Raw genomic sequence first — 20,820 nt, 5'->3', positions numbered from 1 at the left:
ACGAAACGAGTGCCCTTCTTTGCTCTTTTTCGAAGTAGACCGCATATAGGACGCTAGTGTGACCTATTCTTGAGTACTGCTCAAGTATTTGGGAGCAGTACGAAGTCGGATTGAAGGAAGACATCGATGCAGGCGGGCTGCTGGATCTGTTACACCTAAGTGTTACGGAGATGCTTTGGGAACTCGTTCAGGAAACTCTGGAGAAAAGCCACGTTCTCTTCGAGGAACGCTACTGAGAAAATTTCGAGAATCGGCATTTGAAGCTGTATTTTGCCCCCAACATACATTGCGCGTAAGGACCACAAATAGAAGAGACGAGAAATTAGGGCTGGTACGGAAGCATATAGATAGTCGTTTCTTCCTCGATGTATTTGCGGATGGAACAGGAAAGGAAATGACCAGTAGTGGTACGGGGTACCATCCACCACGAGCCGTAAGGCGGATAGCGGACTGTAGATGTAGTTGTACTCTGCTTATTATTTGAGTTTATTTGGCTTTAATTTAATTTCGTATTTCTTTCATTTCTGCAAAGAAGGACCACATGTGAACATGAATATCGCTTTAACGCGCTTTCACGAACACAACGTTCCTCGCAAAGCGGCCAAATACATAATCGATTTCACCAATGACTGAACACCTTTACAGCCAGATTAAACTATAAATCCCCACATCTAGTGTTGGCACATTTGTTAGCGATAAATAATCATAACTCTTCTAAAGATTGAATATATTTCAACATAGATTGAGCAACTTTCAAAAACCCCTTTAGTGATAAGAATAGTGTTTATTGCACTGATAATAGACCAACAGGAATTTAGAGATTCTAGCATTGTGACTTTGCTGTTTCCATAAAAACGGTTTTGTCAACAACACTGACAACCATTGTTTTCGCACTTGGCTCTATTGTCTGTGTGCTGGCGATTCACATGCGGTGTGTTTCAGATTTCAGTGCAGTGCTTACTTTCATTTGTCCAATTAACAGTAGGAGTGACGGCAGTGTAAAAATTGTTGGTTTCTTAAAAATTAGATTTATTTGCTTTTGTGGGTATTACAGGTTTCTGAATCTATCAGGCAGTTCTCTTTAATTTGTTTTTAACCTGAAGAAGGGTAAAAAATTTTAAAAACAATGTAATACTACTACTTCCACTGTTATTTAAAACTTTCGTTATTCGTTCAAACATATTTTGTAGGTATTTTAATTACGTATTTCCAGGCTAACGTGGAGATATGCACATAAATCTCGTGCACAGAAGAGATCACAAAAACTTGGACGCGATGAAAAATTTGTGAAAGAACAACAGAAAGATCAGAAAACATAAGTACCTACTTATTGCCAAAAGATAATCCAGAGTCGAATGTAAGTAAGTCTTGAACGCCAGCAGAAACAGAACTTGTTCTGAGCAAAACCTAAACCACTCCATGAAGTTTCGAGTTTGCATCCGAATTATGTTGACTTCTTGCCACGATATTTTGGCTGACAACCGTTCAGCCATCTTCAGGCGAGTGTATTGCCCTGGAGATTACTAGTTCACATCGTTAACTTCGTACCAAAAGGTGGCGCAGAGACGCATGCGCGAATGCATCGGGTTCCACGCCTTATCCAGCTGAATGCCGCCTTCACGATTAATAAGAACTTCCACCAAACATATTTCCACTAATTCCCTAATAATTGAATCACAGAAGGATCTCGTCGAGGCCAATATTTTCGTGGCAGAATAATCCATGGAATCTACTGTGAGAAGAGATTAACGTAATCCGGCTGCAATCCTGAAACTATATGGAATACTCTTTTCACTGGGAAAATTTCACCGCAACAAAACGTACACTTGCTGCGTCTAATGTAGGCATTTTGCTGTCTGACGAAGGGCAGGTAAGCGAAGAAAAGCATGAGTCTGATGGATGTAGTGACTGTGACTGGAATCCAAGTGATGCTGGGCAATATTCATCTAATAACATCGATAGAGACAGAATTGTTAGAATGGACGTTTCAAATATTGACCTTCGACCAGTTCAACAGTTTCTAGACAAACAAAGTAGAAAATTTGCCAGGCATCTCTTGTATTCCAAAAGCTCTAACAACAAATTTGAGGTAAGAAGAGATGGGTTAATGTGGACAGCCTGATAACACTCTTCTGTTGGCCATGTTTATTATTTCAAAATGATCCCAAAACGCCTGTTACATCTAAATTAGCTAAACTACACGAAGGATTTGACTAGACAAAAATAACTTGGCGGGAGAAATACTCTATTGTTCCTGACCACGACAGTAATTTGTTGCCCAAAAATACTTATTTAGCATGGAGATGTTATGAAAAAAGCATAGTAGGTAGCAGTGTGCATTCCACGTTCCAGAAACTATTGCTGAAAGAACGAAACATTTTATGTGAGCTGTTAAAACGAAAATTTATATATGATCCAGCAAACTGACCATGAACTATAGGATCACTGAAAGAGGCCTTGTGCTACGCTGTGTTCTATCACCAGAACTGTGCTTGTACTAAATTATAGTGGGCGAAGTGTGTACAGGTAACTCCCTCTTGCAAATTTTCCCATCGCTGCGTGCCTTGGCCAGTACGGAACTGTTGCCTGTGCAGTTTTTACGTACATTCTGGCTACCCATTTTACCGGCCAATGTTAGAGCAATTATTTATGCTTTTTCTGAACCACCCCTAATTGAGTTAGCACGTAACGCAGATGCCACTGCAATTGCATTAAATGATGAAAGTGTGTATGCATCAGTTAACGAGGTTATTTCGGTAGCCCGGTCACGCACATATCCACACACGCTGAGGTCGCCGCCCCATGCAACGTGCATAGCCTAGCCGCAGCAGCAGCCGGCAAACACAGAGCCCTCTGTTAACCAGCTCATTGCGCAGCTAGCGAGTCTCACTGCCCAGATGGAGAAACAAGTGGGGCTGCAACGCACAGAGAAGAGCCATGGTTTTAAAACTAGCCCTAGTAAGGGTTGTACATTCAGATGGTGCTGGTACCACAGGCAGTTCGGAAACGCAGCTGGACAATATACAAGACCATGCAAGTACTCAAACTTCGACGACAAGCGCTAGAGGACGCACACGCTCTTCGAGAGAATCACAAGCGCCATATGGATTGCACAAACGCTACGGCATCGTCTGTTAACAGTTCGTTTCGCCTTTTCATGCAAGATGTATGGGTGAGTGACCAATTCCTCATCGACACTGGCTCGGAAATAAGTGTGTACCCTAAGAGCAGAAATGAATGCCCAATAGAAACTTCACACCCCCTGCTGACTGCAGCCAGCGATACGATGATTTCAACATATGTGGAGAGCACGTCGACCTTGCACTTGAACAACTAATTCCGCCGTACGGCGGACTTTCATGGTGGCTGACGTGGGGGGTCCTATCATTGGCGCTGATTTTGTGCGACATTTTTGGCTAATGCCTCATCTCGTTACTTGGCGTTTAGGGCAAATGACCTCTGTGACATCCTCTCCTCCTATATCTGCCATGCCAGGTCACGTAACATGCGATGCTGTCGCCCTGCACTGCATGAAGATGACCGGCAATCTCGAGACAACCTCGTCAATTCGAAAAGACGCGCTATCGCACCTGTCACAATGTGGATTGTATGCGTGTGCTTTATGTGAGAAGAAGGCTGTATCCTGTGTATTCGAACATACCATACCAGTACCGTATCCGGAGGAGCTATCGACGTGGAGGAACACTGAGAGCTACCCCCAATGCAGTGGAAGTAAATCACAACTGAATACGGAGAACAGAAGAGGTATTCCACAGGGAGACTGTGTCCCTTCGATCGCAGTTGTCTGCTGCCTCTGAAGAAATGGAATGTGCTTCATGAGAGTTGCAGCATTTGTGCCACACTAGTGGTCTAAATGAGCAACACAAAAAGGATCCGAAGGTGCTGTCAGCCAATGTCACTTCAGCATGTGACGACAGCCTTTTTCTAGAGCACAGGAATTCGCCGCGCTCGCTGGCCCTGTTGTGGCAGGTAAAGACGCCATCATACAAGGTGTCCCACTTAAACCTCCCTGATTTCAAGGACCCAGGAGAGAAAACCCACAGTAGATACGACAATTAAAAATGCACCACATTGTAGAGCATCTCAAAGAATTTATATTCCCACGTCAGAAGTGCCAAGTATGGTCGCCAGAGTGCAGCATGGTCGCATGAAGTGAAAATGGCGACTACACAGCAGCGCGCGTAAGTAGTGTAGTTTGCAGAAACAAAATCGCCGATTACTTTGGAAAGAAATTATCGTCGTGTGAATGAATGTGATCCACCTGGTGTGAAAACAATTATGGAATGGTATAGGAAGTTTCTGGCAACATGAAGTGTTCTGAAACATTCTGGGGGTGCACGTTACGGCGTTTCTGAAGAGACAGTGGAGGACATCAGGCAAACGTTTCTCAGAAGCCCAAGAAGTCAATTCGTCAAGCATCTAGGCAACTTGATGTACCTCGATCAACATTGCATCGTGTAGTTCACCAGCGTCTTCGTATGTGTGATTACAAAGTGCAAATTCTGCAACATCTGACACCGAACGACAAACCAGGCCGACAACAATTTGCTGCGGATATGCTGTAGCGTACCGATATGGATGCCAGCTTCCTGGAAAGATGTTTATTCTCAGATGAGGCAACTTTTCATCTATCAGGAAGGGTTAATAGGCATAATGGCTCTGAGCACAATGGGACTTAACATCTGTGGTCATCAATCCCCTAGAACTTAAAACTACTTAAACCTAACTAACCTAAGGACATCACACACATCCATGCCCGAGGCAGGATTCGAACCTGCGACCGTAGCAGTCTCGCGGTTCCGGACTGAGCGCCTAGAACCGCTAGACCACCGCGGCCGGCTAATAGGCATAATGTTCGGATTTGGAGTTCGCAAAATCCGTACATTGTCATTGAACATGTTCGTGTTAGCCCTAAACTAAATGTCTGGTGCGGGCTAATACACGAGAGAAAATGGTTCAAATGGCTCTGAACACTATGGGACTTAACATCTGAGGTCATCAGTCCCATAGAACTTAGAACTACTTAAACCTAACTAACCTAAGGACATCACACACATCCATGCCCGAGGCAGGATTCGATTCTGCGACCGTAGCGGTCGCGCGGTTCCAGACTGGAGCGCAATGCACGACAGGATTGTTGAACCCTTCTTCTTTTCGGAACAAACAGTGAATGGGTCAGTGTATCTAGACATGTTGGAGCAGTTTGTGTACCCTCAGATACAAGACTTGCAACCCAGCATCATTTTTCAACAAGATGGAGCTCCGCCGCATTGGTCAACGGCTGTTCACAAGTTCTTAGGTAAGAAATTTCCCAATCGTTGGATCGGACGCGGAGGACCCATTGCCTGGCCACCACGTTCACCCGACATTACGCCGCTTGATTTCTTCATGTGGGGATTCGTGAAGGACCGCGTGTATGCGACCAAAGTGGACGATATTTCTACATTGCGACATTGTATCAATAATGCGATTGCAACAATAACAGAGGAAATCACCTGATGATGGCAACATGGTCGATTGTCGAAATAATGTGTCCTTTGTACACTCACACTGGACTGTTCACCCGAGATTTATTCCGTCATGAAATACGCCTGGAGTAATTGAAGAATCACAACTTGGCAAGAAATTGAATATTGGCTCGATATTCTTCGTGCTACAAATTTGCTTCTGTGAGTGCTATTAATTGGACTGACAAGGGAACTAAACAGGAAGGCGATGCTCTTCTTCAATGGGTACTCAAAGATCGTGAGTCTACAACTTTACAACTAGAGGACGTGTCGCTTCAGGGTATATGACAAGGAATTTGGTGTGACATGAACGAAGGAAGGCAGTGGCCGTTCATTCCTGAAATCTGGCGGCGTTAAATTTTTGATATCTACCACAATCTCGCTCTCCCTAGTATCAGAGCCTATGCCAGGCTGGTAGATTCGAAAGCGGTTTGGCCAGGCGCACAGAGATAATCCCGTGCCTGAGTGTCACCAATGCCGCAAAGTATCCAGACACGTGTTCCCGCCAGTCGGGTTCTTTCCCACGCCAACAGTAAGATTTAACCACGTTCATACATATATTGTAGGACCATTGCCGACACTGGTGGATACCTCTTAATACTCATCGACCGTTTCACGAGATGGCCAGAAGTGGGACCTGTTCGCGATATTTTTGCTGAATCGGTCGCCAGGGCCTTAATGTGGGGTTTGGCATTCCACAGACGGTTACGACCGACAGGGGCCCAGAGTTCGATGGACAGTTGTCTCAAGAATTGCGCCAGCTCTGTGTCGGCATGCACATTCGCTCAACTAGTTACCATGCTGCCAGCAACAGAATGGTAGAGCGAATGCATCGAACTTCAAAGGCGGCTTTAAGATGTCGTGGGTCGTCATAGTTCGATGCTTTGCTGATAGCACTGCTAGGGTTATGTACGGCAATTACGGAAGATATTCACTGTTCGCCCGCACAGATGGTATGTGGTGAGCAGCTATAGGTTTCCAGCGAGCTCATGATACCTACTCCGCTACTGTCGCCGTCACCAGAGATCTCTGCCGATATCGTGCAACAAATGAGTTCACACATGTGACATCTCAGGCCGCTCAATCCGTTTAGGCACGGCGACCGGAAAGTTTTCGTCCATAATGACTTGCAAAGCTGTCAGTTCGTGTGGTTCAGAGACGATTCCATTCTTCCTCCGTTCTCTCCCCCCTAATCCGGGCCCTTTAGGGTAATTTTTAAGAGAAGAAACACGTCTGTCATTGAAAAGTGCGGCAAGCGTGACACCATGTCGATTGAATCTGCACATACTGACGACGGAGTTCTCCTCACTTGCGGCACACTAAACTGGATTCACAGGCACCTACACTCTAAGCCTTCACTACCTCCCAACAATTTGGCACTTGTGCACGCTCTGGCAGAATAATGAGGTGCAAGTTCTCATAGGCGAAAGGGGCTCTCGGTTTCGCGTCGGCAACACCGCGTCAGGATTCTAACCCAATTCAGCAGATCGGGCTGTGTGGCCAATGGCTAGCTGCTTGCTCGATCCGTGTGAGATCATTGGCCGGCCAGAGTGGCCGAGCGGTTCTAGGCGCTACAGTCTGGAACCGCGCGACCGCTAAGGTCGCAGGTTCGAATCCTGCCTCGGGCATGGATGTGTGTGATGTCCTTAGGTTAGTTAGATTTAAGTAGATCTATGTTCTAGGGGACTGATTACCTCAGAAGTTAAGTCCCATAGTGCTCAGAGCCATTTTTTTTGTGAGATCATTTGCGGAGGCAACGGCGGGATATCGCAAACTGGATTTGTTACGACACTCTCCGTACACTGCCGATACATGTAGTCAAGAGAGCGCCCAGCTGTGTTCCGCTCATGCATCCAGCTATGACACAACTGCTCGCCTTCCCCAAAACAATTCCTCGGGGAAGAAAGAAGACATTGAGGGTTGCGTCATTTCAAGTCCTCTCTTCCGTCTGGCGCGGCCTTCAGATCTTCAAACTAAAAAAGAAAAAAAATGGGGGGAACTGATGTGGCGCCATTGAGAGATATCGTCTCGTCACCAGTGCGAATGTAAACATTATCTCAGCCTCCAGTGTGTTATCTTTTATCTTTGTTGTGGTTTTCAGTGCTTGTACCACGAGATGATTGTTCATATAACGAGTGCGTTTGGTTTGGCGCAATAAAGTCGTATTAGGTAAGACTCATCATGTTTTGCGTTAACAGAAGAGAAGTAATAACACATCCCCATAAAATAATAGTGCCTCTAATTTCCGTAACTCTTATTATAAATAGTATGAGGGAGAATTAGGTTCTATGAAACAGCAAGGGACTTGGGTACAGCTGTAGGATACACCTGCCCTAAACATTTGAACTAAAATGTTAATAACTTAAAAACTTTAATGATGCATGTAGTTATTTCATCAGTAACTCAGAATTATCAGATGGACGTCAGTTTACATGTATCCTCCAAGGTGATATTTTCCCCATCTCACAGCACAGCCATCCTGAAAGAAACACCATTCCAGATGTCGTCCTAGCATCTCCCAAACTCCTTGTTCGCCTCATTGCAGAGGTCCTCGATTCAACTGGAAGTGACCACCTAACTTTTCACCTCACCATTTCCTATACACTACCTCATTCCGATGCTCCCCATCCCAACCTCCGGCCAAAAGTTGTCCACAATTGCTCCTGCGAGAAATGGAATGCCTACCCAGATTTGAAGCCACCCACTAACCTCCCAGTAACCTGACGATACCCCCATGCAACGGCCTTCCTGCTTCAGTCCTTGTCGGATGCTGTATCTGTCCACATTCCTACCAAGGTCATCTATCATCAACGTCTCACCATCCCGCCACTGAGAATCCCGTCGTTTATCTCGTTCCTTCCTAAGGACTCGTGACGAGCACACACTCACACGCCACTGGCAAATACAGAAACACATCAGCAATTTATTCAACGCTAAAGGACGCCGGGGCTGGCGCCAGATAAGCACCAGATTCAGAGCTACACTTCCGTTAACGTTTTCAAGTACTGGAAAACTCACTGGCAGTCAATCCATCCCTCACTACGCGCTCCTTCGCAACAACCATCCCTTGTCTGACAACCTAGGAAAAACTAACCACTTTGCATCCCACCTCTCTGACGTCATCTCAGTACCCAACAGCCCTCATTTTGATTACTCCCTTGTCCCTACCATCCACAAATGCACAAATACCATTGTTCCATCTCTGGGTTCCAGCTTCCAGTATTTGGCCAACATACCACAAATGGAATTAAACACCCCAATCACAGTACGTGACACAAAACAAGTACTTCACAGAAAATACAGCACATTCCCTGGTCACGAACAAATTACATCTACATCCATACTCCGCAAGCCACATAACGGTGTGTGGCGGAGGGTACCTTGAGTACCTCTATCGGTTCTCCCTTCTATTCCAGTCTCGTATTGTTTGTGGAAAGAAAGAATGTCGGTATGCGTCTGTGTGGGCTCTAATCTCTCTGATTTTATCCTCATGGTCTCTTCGCGAGATATACGTAGGAGGGAGCAATATACTGCTTGACTGCTCGGTGAAGGTATGTTCTCGAAACTTCAACAAAAGCCCGTACCGAGCTTCTGAGCGTCTCTCTTGCAGAGTCTTCCACTGGAGTTTATCTATCATCACCGTAACGCCTTCGCGATTACTAAATGATCCTGTAACGAAACGCTCTGCTCTCCGTTGGGTCTTCTCTATCTCTTCTATCTACCCTATCTGGTACGGATCCCACACCGGTGAGCAGTATTCAAGCAGTGGGCGAACAAGTGTACTGTAACCTACTTCCTTTATTTTCGGACTGCATTTCCTTAGGATTCTTCCAATGAATCTCAGTCTGGCATCTGCTTTACCGACGATTAAATTTATATGGTCATTCCATTTTAAATCACTCCTAATGCCTACTCCCAGATAATTTATGGAATTAACTGCTTCCAGTTGCTGACCTGCTATATTGCAGCTAAATGATAAAGGATCTTTCTTTCTACGTATTTGCAGCACATTACACTTGTCTACATTGAGATTCAATTTCTATTCCCTGCACCATGCGTCAATTCGTTGCAGATCCTCCTGCATTTCAGTACAATTTTCCATTGTTACAACCTCTCAAAATACTACATCATCATCCGCAAAAAGCCTCAGTGAACTTCAGATGTTATCCACAAGGTCATTTATATATATTGTGAATAGCAGCGGTCCTACGACGCTCCCCTGTGGCACACCTGAAATCACTCTTACTTAGGAAGACTTCTCTCTATTGGGAATGACATGCTGCGTTCTGTTCTCTAGGAACTCTTCAGTCCAATCACACAATTTGTCTAATAGTCCATATGCTCTTACTTTGTTCATTAAACGACTGTGGGGAACTGTATCAAACGCCTTGTGGAAGCCCAGAAACACGGCATTTACCTGGGAACCCATGTCTATGGCCCTCTGAGTCTCGTGGACGAATAGCGCGAGCTGGGTTTCACACGATCGTCTTTTTCGAAACCCGTGTTGATTCCTGCAGAGAAGATTTCTAGTCTCCAGAAAAGTCATTATACTCGAACACAATAAGTGTTCCAAAATTCTACAACTAGTCGACGTTGGAGATATAGGTCTATAGTTCTACACATCTGTTCGACGTCCCTTCTTGAAAATGGGGATGAGCTGTGCCCTTTTCCAATCTTTTGGAACGCTATGCTCTTCTAGAGACCTACGGTACACCGCTGCAAGAAGCGGGGCAAGTTCCCTCGCGTACTCTGTGTAAAATCGAACTGGTATCCCATCAGGTCCAGCGGCCTTTCCTCTTTGAGAGATTTTAATTGCTTTTCTATCCCTCTGTCATCTATTTCGATATCTACCATTTTGTCATCTGCGCGACAATCTAGAGAAGGAACTACAGTGCGGTCTTCCTCTGTGAAATCAACACCTAAGAGAATGTCCTGTCTCCTATCTAGTTACACTTGCATCCCTTTATGCCACTTTCATCTCCACAGATTACTATCCTGAACTGTGGAAAACTTCCAAAATCCCACTTTTCCTCAAACTGCACAAACCCTCTACTGATACCTCTTCTTGCCACTCCATCTGCCTCACCTCAGTGTTTAGCAAGGTCTTCAAATCCATCCTTTCCCAATACATCCATTAACGCCTAAACCAACGCTACCTCTTCCCTGTTAACAATTGTGGCTTCTATCCCATCTTCTGCTCTGATTTCCAGCTCCTGCACCTCTCACATCACCTTTCACACCCATAAATCCTCTATGTTTCTCTCCCTCGAACTAGAGAAAGCCTACAACCATGTATGGCATTCCAGTCTCCTTTTCAAACTCCAGACATTCGCTCTTCCAATTAATTGTGTCGGCTTTTTTGTATCCCTCCTCTCTAATCTCCCATCCCTCGTCACCATCTACAACACCAATTCCTCTACCTTCCTCTTAACAACACAAACACTGCAATATCGCAGTTACTTTAATAAAGTAACGGATACTACAGTCTACTGTCCTTCTTTGATTTAGGGTGTGCGTACACATTTTGCATTTGACGATGGATTCGTTTCAGCGCCTGAGTTAATAGTTTGAAAATAAGCATTACATTGTTGATGGTAATCCCCAAATACGTAACAAACAGAAATGAGCATTGGACATTATTGCCGATATATTTCTCCGATAACCTAATAAAAATACGTCGTTTTATACGATAAGTCGCACTAAGTGATGTCGTACTAAGCGATTTTTTAAATATAGTTTACATAGGATGTAAGCAGGACGGTTAGATTTAGCTGTTATAGCTACTACGTCGTAAAAATGATGTCGGTAGAAACGGTATCGACTGTATTCACTGACACACGCTACGTTACTATACACTCTAAAGATCCAAGATGACGACACGTCCCATCACATAATCATCACGTCACATATTCTTGCAGATGTAATTCAGTTGTATTGTGCTACATTCCTACCATAACGTTCCAGCTTCCCAACTCGATCGTTAAGTGTGCTGCGAAGATTTTATATATATATATATATATATATATATATATATATATATATATATATATATAGTATGGAAGAAACGACGTCAGAAAGCTTTGCGCGATCCTTCTGGGTCCATTCGCGATAAGTAAGTAAGTAATTATATATATATATATATATATATATATATATATATATATATATATATATATAAAATCTGCGCAGCACACTTAACGATATATATAGGGTGGTGCATTGATCGTGACTGGGCCAAATATCTCACGAAGTAAGCATCAAACGAAAACACTACAAAGAAAGAAACTCGTCTAGCTTGAAGGGGGAAACCAAATGGTGCTCTGGTGGACCCGCTAGATGGCGCTGCCATAGGTCAAACGGGTATCAACTGCGTTTTTTTTTTTTTTAAATAGGAACCCCCCTTTTTATTACATATTCGTGCAGTACGTAAAGAAATATGAATTTTTTAGTTGGTCCACTTATTTCGCTTTGTGATAGATGCCACTGTAATAGTCACAAACGTAGAAGTACGTGGTATCACGTAACATTCCACCAGTGCGGATGGTATTTGCCTCGTGATACATTACCCGTGTTAAAATGGACCGTTTACCAATTGCGGAAAAGGTCGATATCATGTTGATGTATGGCTAATGTGATCAAAATCCCCAACGGGCGTGTGCTATGTATATGCTGCTCGGTATCATGGGCGGCATCATACAAGTGTCCGGACCGTTCGCCGGATAGTTACGTTATTTAAGGAAACAGGAAGTGTTCAGCCACATGGGAAACGTCAACCACGACCTGCAACAAATGATGATGCCCAAGTAGGTGTTTTAACTGCTGTCGCGGCTAATCCGCACATCAGTAGCAGACAAATTGCGCGAGAATCGGGAATCTCAAAAACGTCGGTGTTGAGAATGCTACATCAACATCGATTGCACCCGTACCATATTTCTATGCACCAGGAATTGCATGGCGACGACTTTGAACGTCGTGTACAGTTCTGTCACTGGGCACAAGAGAAATTACGGGACGATAACAGATTTTTTGCACGCGTTCTATTTAGCGACGAAGCGTCATTCACCAACAGCGGTAACGTAAACCGGCATAATATGCACTATAGGGCAACGGAAAATCCACGATGGCTGCGACAAGTGGAACATCAGCGACCTTGGTGGGTTAATGTATGGTGCGGCATTATGGGAGGAAGGATAACTGGGCCCCATTTTATTAACGGCAATCTAAATGGTGCAATGTATGCCGATTTCCTACTTAATGTTCTACCGATGTTATTACAAGATGTTTCACTGCATGACAGAATGACGATGTACTTCCAACATGAGCGATGTCCGGCACATAGCTCGCGTGCAGTTGAAGTGGTATTGAATAGCATATTTCATGACAGGTGGACTGGTCGTCGAAGCACCATACCATGGCCCGCACGTTCACCGGATCTGACGTCCCCAGATTTCTTTCTGTGGGGAAAGTTGAAGGATATTTGCTATCGTGATCCAGCGACAGCGCCTGACAACATGCGTCAGCGCATTGTCAATGCATGCGCGAACATTACGGAAGGCGAACTACTTATTGTTGAGAGGAATGTCGTTACACGTATTGCCAAATGCATTGAGGTTGACGGACATCATTTTGAGCATTTATTGCATTAGTGTGGTATTTACAGGTAATCACGCTGTAACAGCATGCGTTCGCAGAAATGATAAGTTCACAAAGGTACATGTATCACATTGGAACAACCGAAATAAAATGTTCAAACGTACGTACGTTCTGTATTTTAATTTAAAAAATCCAAAATCTAAAATTGTGAGCCATATGTTTGTACCTATTACAGCGCCATCTATCACAAAGCGGAAAAAGTGGTCCAACTAAAACAATCATATTTCTTTACGTCCTACACGAATATGTAATAAAAAATGGGGGTTCCTATTTTAAAAAAAACGCAGTTGGCACCGAGCGAGGTGGCGCAGTGGTTAGCACACTGGACTCGCATTCGGGAGGACGACGGTTCAATCCTGTCTCCGGCCATCCTGATTTAGGTTTTCCGTGATTTTCCTAAATCGTTTCAGGCAAATGCCTGGATGGTTCCTTTGAAAGGGCACGGCCGATTTCCTTCCCAATCCTTCCCTAACCCGAGCTTGCGCTCCGTCTCTAATGACCTCGTTGTCGACGGGACGTTAAACACTAACCACCACCACCACCACCACCACCGCAGTAGGTATCCGTTTGATCTATGGCAGCGCAATCTAGCGGGCCAACCATAGCGCCATCTAGTTTTCCCCTTGAAGTTAGACAAGTTTCGTGCTTTGTAGTTTTTCCGTTTGACGCTTACTTCGTGAGATATTTGGCCCGGTCACGATCAATGGACCACCCTGTATTGCCTAGGACATAAACTTTCGAAAGCACAACATCTCTCTTTTAACAACTACCAGAGAAGCTTTTTGTTGACTGTCCCGCAATATTTTCACGTCGACTAAGCGCTCAAAGTTCTTTTAACTCACCGTATCATTGAACTATCCCACTGGCGACTATACTGATCTACCGCAAATTATTCTCTTTAAGTGAGAACGGCAATACATGTATCTGGCTGCCATCATCGGAATGATCAGGGCTTAAACCAAGATCTTTTTTGCTCGACGGTGTGGCAGAGAAGCAACATATCCGACGGGGAGAACATACAAACGGCGTCACGCTTTGGTGGGCAGATCCGGCCAGCGATTTTCTACTTAATGATATGCACCGCAGGTGTCTGTCTGTATACCGCGATATTCCCACGCAGTTTGTAGTATTCCCAACTTCACTGTCATGGAGACAATCAATTATCCATTATCTTAACACTGCTTTTACCGTAAAAGAAGTTTCTCTCGAATAGTGTGCGTGTTTCTCAAAGCTGTTTGTTAGCAAGGCTGAGGATATTTGCTACACCACTATTGCTTTCCTCATTTCGCTATTCCAGCCACGCATACTGCGGGGGAGGAACGACTGTAGGTAGGTCTCGAGTCTCTCTGTATTTATAGTCTTATCATCATGGTCATTTCACGAGCCTATGTATGTCGTGACAAAAAATATGGAAAACAACACATTATCACCCCTAATACCATGTAGGAAGACGGTTGGCATTCAGTAAACGTGCTTAATTATTGGTCCTCCATGGTTTTCAAAGGACTCTTATATCATTCTTGCTTCAGGTAATGGTGAAACGAGCAACCCACAAAGGCTCAATAATAATAATATTGAGATCATCTTCGAGTTAAAAAAAAAAGAGAGAGAGAGAGAGAGAGAAAGTCCAGGAAGATGCTTTTAACCTAGACTAACAATAAATAATCTTCTCTTTCAAAAATGAGTTTATTTTCTCATACCCTCCCATACCTCTTTCCGGGGCCCCATGCGAACTTCTCTGTACATTGGGTTCAAAATGGTTCAAATGGCTCTGAGCACTATGGGACCTAACATCTGAGGTCATCAGTCCCCTAGAACTTAGAACAGCTTAAACCTAACTAACCTAAGGACATGACACACATCCATGCCCGAGACAGGATTCGAACCTGCGACCGTAGCGGTCGCGCGGTTCCAGATTGAAGCGCCTTTAACCGCGTGGCCACACTGGCCGGCTGTACATTGGGAAATATCATTTAATATATGAACTGGGTTATCAATAAATGATATTATCTTTCTGTGGTGTCACCGCCAGACACCACACTTGCTAGTTGGTAGCCTTTAAATCGGCCGCGGTCCGGTAGTATACGTCGGACCCGCGTTTCGCCACTATCAGTGATTGCAGACCGAGCGCCGCCACACGGCAGGTCTAAAGAGACTTCCTAGCACTCGTCCCAGTTGTACAACTGACTTTGCTAGCGATGGTTCACTGACAAAATACACTCTCATTTGCCGAGACGATAGTTAGCATAGCCTTCAGCTACGTCATTTGCGACGACCTTTCAAGGCGCCATCATCAGTTGCTATTGATATTGTAAATAATGTACAGACAAGAGCTACGTTCAACATTAATGGATTTAAGTTAAGTATTCCACCAGTTACCTCCTTTTTTTCTAAGTTCTAATATCCTTGTCCTGTTCCAGACCTCACGCCAGCCTGCGTGAGCTAAACGCGTGCCTTTCGGCTTCCTCTATTCATACGGGTTGGCTCTTCTGCCAATCCTCAACACTTTCACATACGTGTATTTTTATAACTGCGTAGGTTTCGTTGCCCTTCAAATTTTCTGAGTATCGTATCACGAAATAATGTAAAAAAAACTATAATGGAGAAACCAACGTTTTTCCAGAAGAAGGCTACTGTAACTATGGCCGAAACGTTCGTTTCTCCAGGATAGTTTTTAGCTTTTTTGCATTATGACAGGTTACGATATTCAGAAAACTTGTTTGTCATACAAAAACAGAAGAATATTTAATTGCATTATCTGTTGACACTCCCTTGCCGAACCGATACTGAGATACTAACAGCGACTTATGTGTCGCGTTCATCCTCGCTGTGTCGTAATGAATTGCTTTTTTGCAATGTGTGATGTGCGGTTTATTGATTGAAATAGGCCTACCTGTGTTGTCTAGTCTCGCCCTAGTATTTTCGTCCTGCCTAGAGGAACACTAGATTTCCATCCGCAAATGGGGCCCTTATTCCTCACTATTCCCTACTCTACTTTATCCAGCTGCCTATCTACACCAGGCTAGTTCGCATTCACTATTCTGGCTCTCATCTTCTCGAATTGATCTCCTCGAGACGTCGACAGCAAACCGTACCAGCTGTGGGACTGTGGACTCCAACCAGAATGCAAGAGAGTCTACCACAAAAGAGTTTTTATGCTAGTCTACGATGTATGAACAGTAACTGTTGAATGAACATTGTCGAACTAGCATATTCTAGAGGTTTGGTGGCGACATGCCAAACAGACGTACCGTGGAAGCAGCGGTACTTGTCGTTCTACGAAGAAGGTTTACACATTCTTCCCTACGTACGAATAGACATTATCCTTCTGAAATGTGGTACGTGATGTTGCCTGAAGGAGAAGCTGTGAATCAGGCTCAGAATCAAACTCATGTAGTGATTACTGTTGAGATGCATCGGTTTTGAACTGTAGATTAAAACTGAAGAAATTCCAAAAGGGATGGCGGTTAAGGAGATGGCACCTGGATAAGTTGAAAAAAGCCGAGGTTGTTGAGAGTTTCAAAGGCATAATTAAACAATACAACAGGCGGGAGGAATACAGTGCAAGTCGCATGGGTATCTTTGAGAAATGAAACAGTGAAGGCTGCACAGGATCAAACACATAAAAAGGCAAGGCCTAGTATAAATCCTTGGATATTACAGGAAATATTCAGTTTCATTTAGGAAAGGAGAAAATATAGAAGTGCAGCAAATGAACCAAGTTAACAGAATACAAACGTCTGAAAAATGAGACTGACTGAAAGTCCAAAATGGCTAAGTAGGAATGGCTACAGGACAAATGTAAGAATACAGAAGCATCCATCAGTATAGAAAGATAGATACCACATGCAGGAGCTCAGACGGAAAATCACTACTAAGCAAAGAAGGAAAAGCTGTAAGGTGGAAGGAGTATAATATAGAGGGGCTACACAAGCGAAATTAACTTGAAGACCATATTATAGAAAGGGTAGAGGACGTAGATCCAGATGAGCTGGAAGATATAATACTGCGTGAAGAATTTGACATAGCATTGAAAGACCTAACGCCAAACAAGGCCCCTGGAGTAGACAACATCCTCCCAGGACTGCTGATATCGTTGGGAGAGCCCTCCATAACCAAGCTACTCCATCTGGTGTGCAAGATATATGAGACAGGGAAATACTTGCAGACTGCAAGAAGAATGTAATAACTCCATTTCCAAAAATGCAGATGCTGAAAGGTGTGAATAATACTGAACAATTAGTTTAATAAGCTATGACTGCAAAATACTGACAAATATTATTTTTATAGGAATGGAAAGACTAGTAGAGGCCGACCTCTAGGAGATTTGCGTAGGTTCTGAAAATAGGTTGGAACGCGCAAGGCAGTACTGAACCTACAACTCATTTTAAGAGATAGGTTAAGAAAGGCAAACCTACGTTTATTCCTTTGGTAGACATAGAGAAAGCATTTGACAGTGTTGACTGGAATACACCTTTTGAAATTCTAAAAGCAGAGGTAAACTACAGGGAATGAAAGGTTGTATACAAGTCAAGTTATAACAGTTGGGGGGTATGAAGGAGAACGAGTGGTTGGGAAAGGAGTGCGACATGGTTATAAGCTATCTTCAGTGTTATTCAATCTGTACATGTAGTAAGCAGTAAAGGAAACCAAAGAAAAATTTGATGAAGGAATTAAAATTCAGTGAGAAGAAACAAAAACTTGCAGATTTCTCGATGACACTTTAATTCTGTAAGACACTGCAAAGGACTTGGAAGGACAGTTGAATGGAATGGACAGTTTCTTGAAAGGAGGACGTAAGATGAACATCATCAAGAAAAGCAAAACAAGAGTACTGGAATGTAGTCGAATTAAATCAGGCGACGATGAGGGAATTAGATTAGGAAAGCAGTATATGAGTTTTGCTATTTGATCAGTGAAATAACTGATGATGGCCAAAGTAGAGACGATATAGAGTGTAGACTGGCAAAGAGGAGAGGAACGTTTCTGGAGAAGAGAAACTTGATAACATCAAATATGCGAGCGCCAGACTAAAATATTAGTACAATCATTTAGGCCGGCCGGTGTGGCCGAACGGTTCTAGGCGCTTCAGTCTGGAATCGCGCGACCGCTACGGTCGCAGGTTCGAATCCTGCCTCGGGCATGGATGTGTGTGATGTCCTTAGGTTAGTTAGGTTTAAGTAGTTCTAAGTTCTAGGGGACTGATGACCTTAGAAGTTAAGTCCCATAGTGCTCAGAGCCATTTTTTTACAATCATTTAGAGGTTTCCAACTCACTCAAGATTTATTGTTGCAACAGTGCATATGGAGTACATGAAATTATTACCTTCACAAAGCAATAGCACAAGCGGTTCTGAGGTTTCAGGTATCGACCCACAGCACATGGTGTAGCCTCAATGGGCAGCAGTGCAGGTGCTTATTCTGGCATCCAGTCGATTGTACAGCTGGCGAATGTTGTCCTGAGTTACTGCTCCACCTGTTCACGTAGTTCTGTGACAGTTGTCGGTTGATGAGTCATACGAATCATTTCTTGTCCCATCATATTCCACACATGCTCGATGGGGGAAGTCCGGAGAACATGCTGGCAAGGGGAGTTGCTGCACGTCTTGCAGAGCACGTAGAGTTCCACGGGAAGTGTGTGGGCGAGCCAGTGTGTGTTGGACGAATGGACCCTGTAATCCCTGACACGGTACTCGTTAAAGCCTGTGCTATGGTAAGTGAGCGGGATTCACCTTATGAGAAAGGATTTTCGCATAGATATCGACCGCGTGTACCTGAATGGTGGCAAATCAGACTTACATCCACTCTGTAATAACAATGAATCGTCAAGTAAGTTCGAAATGCAATTACACGTCAGGATGGATCAAAAGCAAACCAGAAGATGCTACCAATGTGACAATAATACGGTCGCCAGCCTAATTAGGCATTAACTGAGTTTCTTCCCTGTACAAGTTGGTATATATTCATGCAAAACAACAAGTTGTAACACTGCATAATATAGTAGAATTTTAGAACCAGAAACTCTATTGAACTGATAGTTTCACGTTCTGTACTGATATGGAAAATCATGAATACATAACACTACACTATAATGTTTACTACAAAACTTTATACTGTCTATTAATCTGATTAAAATCGGGCATAGGTTACCCTAGAAATTGTACTTCCATGCCACACACAAAATGTCAATTTTGATAAAGATAAAACACTTATAAATTTTGACTTTTATATTGACTTTAACTTTTGCTGCTCAAACCAATTTAGAACACTTCAGAATTCAAATGAAGGAGGGGGGGGGGGGGACCCTGAAACTGTTATGATCGCTGTATTTAAAAAAATGATTACTGAAATTATTATTCATTCAAGATTTCCAGTATATAAGTTACTACTCTTTTCATCTTATTTACTGCTCATTTAAAAGCCTTTAAATCTGTCTCGAAATAATAAACTTCATTATTACATCAATACTAAAGTTATCTTTCGACTTCGTTAGACATGGTTATAAGCTATCTTCAGTGTTATTCAATCTGTACATGTAGTAAGCAGTAAAGGAAACCAAAGAAAAATTTGATGAAGAAATTAAAATTCAGTGAGAAGAAACAAAAACTTGCAGATTTCTCGATGACACTTTAATTCTGTAAGACACTGCAAAGGACTTGGAAGGACAGTTGAATGGAATGGACAGTTTCTTGAAAGGAGGACGTAAGATGAACATCATCAAGAAAAGCAAAACAAGAGTACTGGAATGTAGTCGAATTAAACCAGGCGACGATGAGGGAATTAGATTAGGAAAGCAGTATATGAGTTTTGCTATTTGATCAGTGAAATAACTGATGTTCATTTACTGGTTCATTAACAAAACATTTCTTTAAACACCATTCTAATATAGCTAGTTCTGCAAATAATTATTATTAACACAATTTTTAATTTTCATTTCGGGACACTCGGATTGCACAATGTTTGGAAAGGACCCTGTCTAGGCTAGTTGTGAGGATAATTAAATGATGGGAAAGTTCTGGTAAAATTTAGGTTATTATTGCACAGTTCACTCTCTGATCCATACGAATACAGTACTAAAAGTTTCAACCTGCTAGTATCGATGCGGCGGTTGGCGGGCGGCACGATGGCGAGGCACAGAGCGCACATACAACCACAGCTATGGCTCTTGATGTATCGGCACTTTAATTCTTCTTAGCGTCGCAATGCTTTTCTATTTAGTGCCTATGGAATTTTGCCATGCTATGCGGGTGTCAGAACGGCATACCCGAGGCTCAGTGAAGCTATGTCTTCCAGGAGAGCCTCCTCGCTCCAGGTGTTGCCCAAACCAGTGCCAAACTCCAACTACTACCGTGCCCGTTGTGCATTTTCCCGCGCTCGCCTGCCATCCACCTTTTACCGATCCCTGACAGACCGGGTATTCACCCGAGGTTTTGCATTCTACATATCCTAACACATTGCCTACGTATGGACCAGACGCACAGTTACAATTTTAAACATCTTGCAACAGTTTCAACATTTGTTACATTTCAATTCTATTACAATATAACTTGACATTTGACATGAACATTAATATTCACATTGAAACTTATTTACAGTTTTCTTAACATAATGGCATAAAACAAAAAGAAATGAAATCAGAA

This window comes from Schistocerca piceifrons, chromosome X, assembly GCF_021461385.2.
Source record: "Schistocerca piceifrons isolate TAMUIC-IGC-003096 chromosome X, iqSchPice1.1, whole genome shotgun sequence".
Taxonomy (NCBI): Eukaryota; Metazoa; Arthropoda; class Insecta; order Orthoptera; family Acrididae; genus Schistocerca; species Schistocerca piceifrons.
This window is presented reverse-complemented; position numbering follows the sequence as displayed.